The 11,462-nt window shown below is 36.5% G+C and overlaps 1 long non-coding RNA gene across 1 annotated transcript in view; it reads right to left on the reverse strand.

The window, feature by feature from the left end:
• The window catches only part of LOC141519981 (uncharacterized), a 28,711-nt gene extending 22,437 nt beyond the window's left edge, over positions 1–6,274 (reverse strand). The window contains exon 1 of the long non-coding RNA XR_012477495.1: positions 6,185–6,274. This is a non-coding gene — a long non-coding RNA (uncharacterized LOC141519981). The remainder of the gene's footprint in view (positions 1–6,184) is intronic.
• Positions 6,275–11,462: the final 5,188 nt, after the last annotated feature.

An 11,462-nucleotide genomic window follows, 5' to 3' on the forward strand; every position in this document is an offset into this window, starting at 1 on the left:
AAGAAGCTGAATGATGTGGTATGCTTCATCCATAGAATAAGCTAATAGAGCCCAATTCCCAGTCCAGTCCAGGATAGCTCCTACAACCTCATTGTTTTAGAGGATGTGCCTCTCTCTACAAGGCATAACTTCTATATGTACTTTGACTCCTCAGCTGATGGATTGGCATCTCCAGCATCTGAATTCAAACCTCTAAACCCTGTGAGAAGAGATGGAAAACACTGCTCAACAGCTTGTTTATCACAGACTAACTGGCTCTCTAGTTCTGCACAAGTGCTCCTCATCTGAGTCTTCTACCAGATCCCCATGACTGAAGGCTAAACTGAAAGTCACACCCCAAGGTCAATAAAGTGGGGACATTTTGTCCTTCTCTGTTCAGCTGAGGAGCCTGTAACTTCCCCAAGTTAGGCAGGTGAGTCACAGTATCCACTTGAATTCCTTCCTCTTGGTGTCAGGCTATATATTGTGATAACAATGACATTAAAAAACATCCATAGACACGGTATTATGTAGTATGAACCAGGTATTCCACTGCCACCCTTTCCTAATGACTGGAAAGAGTCACTTTACCCCAAATGCATTAGGGAGTAAATGGAATAGGTCAATGAACAGAGCTGGAGGCTGCTGTCATAGGACCACATCATCAGAAATTGAAATACCTCTATTAATGAACAATCCTCTTTCTCCTCTTTCTCTCTCCCCTCCTCCTTCTCTTTTCACATCACTAAATGGTAGAATTGGAAGGGACCATTGGAATCATCTAATCCAATTCCTTCATTTTACAAAGGAGAAAAATGAGACTGAGAGAAGAAAGGTGATTTCTCCAAAGTCACAGAATTAGGAACACAAATTATAATGACTAAGCTTGGCCATGAAGAGGAGTTAATTTACCTCCCTCCCTTCTTTGCAAATATGGGAGATTAAGAATATAGAGTACTCATGTGCTGTCAAATGAAGTTAATATACTGGTTAGTTTTCTGACTTTGGGGTTTTTTCCCCTTACTTTTTTATTCTTTATTATAAGAGATGACTCACTATGTAGGGTAGGGAGGAGGGTATATTCAGAAATTGAAGTGGTATGAAAACAAAACACATCAATAAAATTTTTGTTAAAAAAAAAGTTAGTACTAGTAGTCAGGCTTCCAATTTCCAGTTTAGGATCCATTTCATTACACTACATTCCTTTTGTGTAGCTTTGATTTTATTATTTTACTTTTTTAAATTGACAGTTTTTCTCCTACTTCCTCCAACCATGGAGGAAAAAACAAAAAGTTAAACCCTTGTAACAAATATGCACAGTCAAGTAAAACTAATTCCCTGAATTGGCCATGTCCAAAAATATATATTTTAATCTAGATCCTGAGTCTATCACATCTTTGGCAGGAGATTAGTAATATGTTTTACATTTTACCATGAGTCCTCTGGAATAGTGATCATTGCATTGCTCAAAGTTTTTAAGCTTTTCAAAGTTGTTTGCATTCTGGTTTTGAATCATCTCATAAATCTCAGTTGTTGTTTTTTCCTAAAACCATCCCCTTCAACATTTCTTACAGCACAATATATTCCATTATATTAATATACCATAGTTTGTTCAGTCATTCCCTAATTAATAGGTAACTTCTTAATTTCCACTTCTTTCCACTACAAAGAGTTCAAATAATATATAAACATACATACACATGTACATACATAAATCCATATGTATGTTTATATATAAATGTATATTTGTGCATATATAGTATGTACAGGCATAAGATGAGGGCATTCATCAGGGAGGTGATAGTATAAGAGAAGAGAAAGAAGTAATCGAGAATTATTGCAATGGTGAAATTAGCAGACTGTGGCAAGGGATTGGATATAGGGACTGATAGTGGGGCATAAAAGACAGCACCTAGGTTTGCAAGTCTGAGGAACTGGGAAGATACTGGTGTCCTCAACATTAATGAGGAGAAGTGGGGGGATGGGAATAGGAAGAAAGTTAATGAGCTCTGTTTTGGACATGTTGAATTTAAGATGTCTACAAGACATTCAGTTCAAGATATATAATAAGCAGTTGGAGATGTGAGACTGGAAGTCAGCAGAGAGGTTAGGGCTGGATAAATAGATTTGAGAATCATCAGCATAGAAATAATTGAATCCAGGGGAGTTGATGAGATCACCAAGTGAAACAGTATAGGGAAAAAAGAATAGGTCTCAGGACAGAGCCCTGTAGGAAACCTACAGTTAGCAGATATGACTTAGATGATGTTCCAGCAAAGGGCTCTGAGGAGAAGTTACCTAGGTAAGATAATGGAGAGAGTAGAGTCCCAAAAACCTAGAAAGAGGAGAGTATAAAGGAAAAAAAGAATGATTACTAGTGTCACAGGTTGCAGGGAAATCAAGAGGCATGAAGACTGAGGAGGAAAAAAACACAGGATTTGGCAACTAAAAGAGTTCATTGGTAACTTTGGAGAGAGCAATTGTGAACTGGATATGAACATCCCTATAGATTAGGTATAAAAGATTTTGATTATGATCATGTTCACTGATACCTCTTTGAGATCTTAAGATCATAGATCTAGAGATATAAGGGATCTTAGGGAACATCTATTCTAACCCCCTTATTTTACATTTGGAAAAACTGAGACCCAAAGAAGGAAGTGATTTGCCTAAGCTTACACAGATTGTAAATGGCAGAGCCCAGGTCTTCTGACTCAGAATCTAGTACTCCATCCACTGAAATATACTGCCTCTGACTGAAGATATCAGTATTGATGAATATGGGGAGAACCCTGAGCAATGGTAATTTTCTACAAATTCATACGTCACTGAGGATAAATAATTGAATTTCAGCAGTGAGGTCAATTTGCTTACTTTAGATTACTGTGTATTTCAGCCGCCATGCCATAAAAAGATATTAAACCAGTCAAAGTATAATTGGAAGATATTCAAAGCAAGCTGAGTCAAGAAAAGACCAGAGATTTTACAGATGAGGGAGATGGGGAAGGAGGAGGGGGAAAGTGAGGAAGGGATGAAGAAATAGGAAAGCTGCTTTTCTATAAAGTTTGTAAAATTAAGGGGTTGAAATAGATCATCTCCCTATTAGCAATATGAACCTATTACCTTCCAGGGACCACCCCAATTTCAGCTCCAAAATGAGTACCCTTAGAGAAGCAGTAGATAAGCCTCAAACCCCAGAGGTAACAGCAGTGGAAAATAATGTTGCTAATCAATGGAAGTTTTAGCAGCCCCAGGCTTCTAACAGTATGGTAAAAATGTGTAGGCCAAGGATAGAGCCCTGGTCCTCCACCTAGAAGAGCAAAAGAAACTGAGAAAACATTCAGGCTAGCAAAATCTGGATTTTTCCCTCCACTGCAACCATAAATTGTATGGACATTACAGATCCAGTAGGAAAAGGATTATCTCTTTTCCAATTTAAGTTCACTTGCATTCTGGGGAGGTTTCCAAAACCTAAAGAGTTTAAGTTTAGAGACCTATATAAATCTCAGGGTTGGAAAGAGATGCTCATAAATTCATAAGAATATAAAAGATTGCTTCTCTAATAATTCCACATTTGGTTTCCTTCTGGAGAAAATTCTAAATCTTATAGAAGCTTTCAAATCTATGAAGTTCACTGCTGTAAAGGAGGATTAAATGGAAGGAAAGAGTATATTGATTACAATGGGTTCTGTACCTTCACACACACACACACACACACACACACACACACACACACACACACACACATAAACACACACATACACACACATTCTTTCACTTCAGTATTGTGAGTAGAAATTGGAGAGAGGAAGATTTGGGTTCATTATAAAGAAAACTTCTTAACCACTGGAGTTCTCCAAAATGGGAACAGACTTACTCTGTGATATCTTGGCTTACCTCTACTTAAAAATGCCTAGCTGGCTACATGTCAAGGCAGAGATAATTTTTATCAATGAATTTGGTAAAGGCAAAGATGGCATTCTTATCAAATATTCAGATGACACAAAACTAGGAGTGATAGCTTAGCTCCTGGATAGTAGAAATAATCTCCAAAAAGTGCTTACCATTGGGCTAAATTTTATAATATATAATCCTATATAGCGGTTATTAATATGGGATCCATGAACTATTTTAATATATAGTTTCATAACTTTTTCAGTATTATTGGCTTCTTTTGTCATTCTAGGTAGTTTGTTTTATTCACCTAAAAGTATTACTTTAAAAAGGGATCCATAGACTTCATCAGACTGCCAAAGAAGTTCATGACATACAAGAAGGTTAAAACTCCTTTACTTTTGGGTAAAAGGAAAAATTTTACACTTGGATTCAAAAGCAATTTCACAAGTACAAGATAGGGCAAGTCATGGTTAATTTTTAATTTTTCTGGAAAGGATCTGAGCAATTTCAATGGATTGTAAGCTCAGTAAAAGTAAGCACTATGATGAAAAGATTTATAGGAGCTCTTTTTGTGGTAGCAAAAAATTGAAAATTGAGGGGATGCCCATCATTGGGAAATGATGAACACATTGTGTTATATGAATGTAATGGAATCCTTTTGTTACATAAGAAGAAATGGGGAACAGATGGATTCAGAAAAATTTGAAAAGATTTACATGAACTGATGCTGATTGAAATGAGCAAAACCAAGAGAACATTGTACAAACCAACAATAACATTGTGTGAATGCATTCTGTTCTGATTGCAATCATTTGAGGACATCAGAAAACTTCTGAACATCTAGGTGAAGCCAACCAGGATGATAAAAGGCCTTGAGTCCATGGTTTAAGAGAATAAGTTGAAGGAACTGGGAATGATGAGCATGGAAAATATTTAGCATGACCAGCTAGATGGCACAATGGATTAAACTCAGGACTTGGAGATAGTTCCTAAACTTTCTGAATTCAAATCCCGCATCATACTATTGTGTGATCCTGGGCAAGTCACTTAACCCTGTTTGCCTCAATTTCTTCATTTGTAAAATTATCTGGAACATAAAATGGAAAACCACTCCAGCATCTTTGCCAAGAAAACCCAAAATTGAGTCACAAAGAGACAGACACATTTTAAACAAATGAACAACAACAGGTATCAAATAGTAGTAGTTCCTAGTCTCTTCCTACTCTAAAACTCTGTGATTCCTATTCAGGCACAGGTTGGAAAAGATGAACTCTGAAATTCTGAGCTGCTAAAGATATATTTCAGGGTACAGGATGAAACACAAATATATATATATATATATATATATATATATATATATATATATATATATATATATATATTGAGGCCTACCATTTGTCTGTACAAAGTCTATTGTGACCCATCTACAAGTAGCAAAGGTTTTAGCAAAGAATGACTCTTTCTTTGTAAACAACATCAAAACACGAATGCACCATAAAATGTCGGGTATAATAAAATCAGCATCTACTAAGACCTTAGACAAATCCCTTAACCTCTGTCAGAGTCACAGTTTCTTCATCTATAAATTGAAGAAGTTGAACCAGATGTACACTGAAAACTCTTCCAGGGTTAAAGCTTATGATCCTGTGATCGATAGTTGCTCTAAAATGGTAAGCCCAGCTGATGATTTCATTAATTCAATTCTCTAAAGGAATGTGGAATCCAATTGATGTTAGCTCAAATGAAAAAAACTCAAGTGGATGGAAAAGAAAGTTTAATTTCAGATTCCTGAGAAATTGGCATTGAAAATAAAAATTAGTTTGAAAGGGAGGGTAATCAAGCACCCAACCCTTAGAAAAACTATCTGAAACCAGGCCTCCTGTTTCATTTCCCCACCAAGTAGCAAAATAGCCTAGCAATCATCATAAATCTGACACTTTCTCTACCATGGACTAGGAAATTACAAGCAATTTTCCAAGGCTGCTGTTGCCTGGTTTAGCCCTCCAATTTCAGATTTAGTTTTCAGAGGGAGCTGAGAGTCAGGATGTAAACAAGACGCAAATAAGAAACCAGCTTATTTGTTTATTTTCAAAGGGGTCTGGCCATGTGACTGGTTAGACTCTTGTTTGCTTCTCAGAAATGGTTTGGGAATGAGCTAAGGTCATACTTGATGAGAATATGAAAATGAAATACAAAAAGGAGCAGAAATAAAATAAGAAACTAGGCAACCCTTCCCCTTTACTCCAGGTGACAGGAATACCAAAGTTAAAATGATAGGTTACATTTAACCAAAGAAATATGTACTTACAGGTAATCAAATCATGTTTAGGTCAGAGGAGACCTTAGAAACCATCTGGTATCAACCTGTAATTTTAGAGATGAAGAAAGCATCATCTTTGAATCAGGATTAAATGAAAAAATAAACATAAAGCATTATATAAATATTAGTTATTAATAATATTATAATTATCATCTTACACAGTGATCTGCTCATAGAAACTGCTTCATATTTATTCACTAGAATTTAGACATACCCAAGGCCCTACACCTAGCTATTGGCAGAATTCATTTCCATGTTTCATCTTTTCCATTATGTTAGAACATTTCTTTCTAACTCTGTTATCTGGCCCCATAGTCAGGGAAAGGAAATTGCATTGTGTTTTAGAAGATGATGGAATATAGATTTAGAATGGAATTGTCCCTTGTAGTCCAATGCTCACATTTTACAGATGAGGAAATTAAGATCAAAAGACACCAAAAGACTCTTTATTCAAAGACCTATGAGTAGTAATAAGTGGGAGAGCTGGAATTTGAACCCAGGTCTTCTGATTCAAAATCTACTAAGGCATGAATTGGAGGTCCCTTGCAATTTAGAGCTTTCAAAATCAGATTTGGTTTCAGGTCATCCAAATTGAGTTATGTCCTTTGTCCTTGGCTGATCAATCCTCCAAAGGAACCAAAGAGAAGCTAGGCTTTCTTTAGCCATTTCTCTAGTTTTCCCACAAAACTGCTGCTTCTGAACTATGAGGGCAATGGAAAGTTCTGAACTTGCTCTCTCTCTTCACACCTGCTCTCTTTTTCCTTCTTCAACTTCTGGATTCTGACTCCCCACTGCAAATCATACTTTATTGTTCTTACTTTGCTCCCTTCCACAGTCCCAAACTGCCAAGAGGTGAAAGGACCCTTGGTTCGTCCTAAGAGCCCTGAGTGTTGTCTTTTAAACCATGTGTACATTTACATGTAAATAAGCAGAGGGCCACTCCAACCTCTATAAAATACAAATAATAACTCTGAAACCAGGTCCAACTTATCCAGACATTGCCAACAGCCCCAGATGTCTCCCACTGAAATTGCAATGTGTACTAACATCATTCCCTCTCCCTCAAAGGATTTAAAAATGCAAAGAAACTTAGAAATCATCAAGTTCAACTCCTCTCATTTTCAAAAAAAGTCCTTTGAAGTCAACTAATTAAAATCTCTGTACCAGAGCCATGACTAGAATCCAGATCTCCTGACTCCCAGAGCAATATTCTCTTGTTTCCTACAACCAAATGAGACCCTGCTAAGCTATTCAAGGACAAGTTGGCAAGCAAAGACTAATGTAATAGATCTATCAATCAACAAACATTTATTAAATCCCTACTATGTATTGCATCAGAGTAGAGTCAGTAGTATGTTGGACTTGGAGTCTAGAAGATATTCATTCAAATATGACTTGAGATAGTTCCTAGCTATGTGACCCAGGCAAATCATGTACTTTCTCTTTGCTTTGTTTTCTATCCTATAAAATGTGCAACATGATCAAATTTCTTAAGCTTGTTTTGAAGATAAAATGAAGTCACATAGGTTACGTGTTTTGCTAACCTTTAAGCCCAATATTAATGTGAGCAATTATCACTACTAAGGAAGTAAATTACTTTTCCATGATCATATAGATAGCACATAGATAAGCTGGAATTTGAACCCATTAACAACTATAAATCTAGTGCTCTTCTCTCTACACCATAAGCCTTACAAACATCACTGATAATTCATCAAAGAATCATATTCATAGAAAGCCTGAACTGAGAAGTACCTTAGCCATTGTCTGGTATAAGTTCCTCCATAGACAAAGTAGTTAAGACTTCTAAGGAAGCTAAGGATTCCTCCTCCAACTCCTCCTAAGAGAAGTTGAGTGATTAACTCAAAATCAGAGATAATTCCAGAACCATGACTAGAACACAAGTATCCTGATTCCCAGTCCCATGCTATTGCCACTGTACCATTCCTCTTCTTCCTGTTTCATGAAGCCAACTGAGATCCTGCCAGGTTATTCAAGGACCAGTTGGCAACCAGGGAACACCAGAAGGCAGAGTTACTGCCTGCTCTTCTCCCAGATAGTTTTGCCTGGAGGCCAGACTGGAGTCATGCCTCTGACAGCTGCATTGAACCAACTTCTATCAAGAGATGGGAGCTGATGCAGAGCACCACTCATTCTACTCCCAGAGAGGTTTGTGATCTGCCTCACAAACCCAAAGAGAAGGGTGCTGTATCCTTTAATCCATAGACCCTCCCAGCAGAACAAAAGGCCCAGAAGACCACCATTCCATTTAAGATAGAAAATTCACCATCATAAATGAGAAACTGAGCATTGCCTCTAAAAACTGTCAAAGCAGTGGAAAGGGGACTGGATTTGAATCAGAAGACCAGGGTTCAAGTCCTGCTTAGGTGATTTCACTTCTCTGCATGATAGTACTTCTACTATTACTTCACAGAAGAAGTGTTGCCTGGTTGATACAGAGATGGACTTGAAGCATGAAAAACCTGAGTTCAAGTCCTGCTAGATACATATTGGTTATATGACCCCAGAAAAAAATCACTTAATTATTCTATGTTCTAGGCAACTTTCAAATATTGTATACTGAAGCAAAAAATATTGACTCATGTGGATAGAGGGAATTTCTTACCCAAAAACCCATCAGTCAACAAGCATGTATCTAAAATCTACTATGAACCAGTCACTCTGCTAAAAACTGGAGAGGAAAAAAAAGGAAAAAAAAACAGCAACAAAATTCCTATTCTTAAGGAACTCTCAATCCAATGGGAGAGACAATAACAACTATATACAAAGATATATGGTATAAACTGTAGGTTCTAGCATTAAGGGGAAATGGGAAAGGGCTCTTGTAAAAAGGTGAGTTTTAACTGGGACTTAAAGGAAACCAAGAAAACCAGGGTCAGAGATAAGAATGAAGAACATTCCAGGTTGGAGAGAAGGAAGGGGTCAATGAAAATGCAGGAAGGGAGCCCAAGTCCCCAGACTGCAAAGTATGTAGGGTAATATGTAAAAAGATGGAAATGTAGGAGGGGGCCAAGTTATAAAGTGCTTCAAAAGATAAACCAAGGCTTTTTTATATTTTTGTGAAATTCTGTCCCTAACAATATCTTCTCATAGGATTATTGTAACAAATGAAACAATTTTATTATGTAAATATATATTATGTTATACACTATTAACATTATGTATAATTATATGCTATATATTGATAACATTAATTTTATGTATATAAAATTAATATATATTTATCAATATGCACATATATATATATATAATTTCATTCTACCAAATAAAAGAATGATTAACCTCTGGCATAATGATAAAGAAAATCAAATGAATCTGCCAGTACCACTTGCATTGCATTTCCAAGTCTTATTATATATATCACCATTCAGGCATTGATGTTTCCTCTTTCCACCCTTGAGAGTCTTTCAAGTAAAAAAAATCCCATTAACTTCTTCACCCAGTGATGTAGAATTTCTACATGTGATATAGAGTTCCTAGTATTACATTGCTGTTATTGTTGAGGCATGACAGTTGTATCACAGTCTTTGTGACCCCATTTGTAGTATTCTTGGCAAAAATAAATGTCATTTGCCATTTTCTTCTCCAACTCATTTTTCAGATGAGGAAATTGAGGCAGAGTTAAATGACTTATCCAGAGTCACATAGACATTAAGTATCTGAAGTCAAATCTGAACTCAAGAAGATGAATCTGCCAGGTGTTCTATTCACTGTACTACCTAGATGTCTAGTATTATAATGTTCGTCTGTCAATTCAATGTGTCCCCAAATTCTTAGCATAGTTATAACTTCAGAAATTGTTTATAACTATAAAATTATCAAAAAAATTTGAAAGGTTAATCATTTGCATTTTTGTGAGGGTTTTTACAAGGCAATCAGGTGACTTGCCCAGGGTCACACAATTAGGTAATTATTAAGTATCTGAGTTCTGTTTTGAACTCAGATCCTCCTGACTCCAAGGCAGGTGCTCTATCTACTACACCACCTACCTGCCTCTAATCATTTGCATTTTAAATATTTATGTTTCTTAGTAACATTCAACATAACCACCATCTTGTGTTCTCTATCATTCTAGTTGATTTTTAAACTTTGTAACTACTTTCCATCAGTTGAGCCACTGCTTAATTACTGAAAGGATGGCATTTGTAACCCTAGGCTCATCCTAGGTCAAAGTTTTGATGCATGCATGACCCCAAAGGGAGAAAAAAGTCTGATGACAGAAGTAACCAAACAAAAACACCTGCTCTAGAGATAACTATGAGTGACCCCCAAAATTGAGGCTCACACATGATAACAAGAGCCACAGTTTGGGGCTACCCCTTCTTAAAATTTAATTTATTATTCAAAAAATTAGGGCATCTAGATGAAACAGTGAATAAAGTACTTGGACCTGGAGTGAGAAAGACCTTACTAGCTGTGCGACCCTGGGCAAGTCACTTAACCCTGTAAGCCTGAGTTTCATCATCTGTAAAATGAGTTGGAGAAGGAAATGGCAAATCACTACAGTATCTTTGCCAAGAAAACCTCAACGTTGTCTCATAGAGTCAGACACCACTGAAATGCCTGAACAACATTCAAAATTCATAAAACCAAATAAGTTTAAAGGAAATATAAAATTTCAATTTTCCTGTGATTTAAAAAGAAAAAATACCTGCACTGACTTTGGGGACAATTCCTATTTAGAGAATGAAAAAGTGTAATTGGGTTTTTTTCCCTCATGAATGACCCTGAAGTGTTAGAAATTCCCTGGGGAAAAGAAAGAATTCAAAGTGATGAATCTATAATTTGTGGTGTTTTCGATATCCTATGTACTAGGTACTTTGTTGAGATTAGAGAGTTTTTTTATTATTAATAATAGACTACTCCCCTTACTCCTAAAAAAAAAACTCCCAAACATCAACTCCCTCAAGGCCAGCCTTCTTAAAAAAGTCAATTATTAATTGTGTCAGAAACAAAAGAAGGAGGTCTCAGTCCTTACAAGATCACCCTAGAGGACCCCCATAGAACAATAAAGGAACCCTGTATGACCAACTAAGAGTAAGACCACCTGCCTGGGTCATTCCTTTCTAAACCCCTAAAGTGAAACACTTTAAGAGAGTCTTTTTTGCATAGGTGCCCATGAGCTGTGGGAAAAATATTTAGAGGGGAAGGGCAAAGAGCTCAAAGTTAACACTGGTTCTTATCAGTTGGCGACAATGCTTCTTTTTTTCAAAGAGAAGTAAAATATTAAACTCCAGTTCAACTT

Source organism: Macrotis lagotis, chromosome 4, assembly GCF_037893015.1.
Source record: "Macrotis lagotis isolate mMagLag1 chromosome 4, bilby.v1.9.chrom.fasta, whole genome shotgun sequence".
Taxonomy (NCBI): Eukaryota; Metazoa; Chordata; class Mammalia; order Peramelemorphia; family Peramelidae; genus Macrotis; species Macrotis lagotis.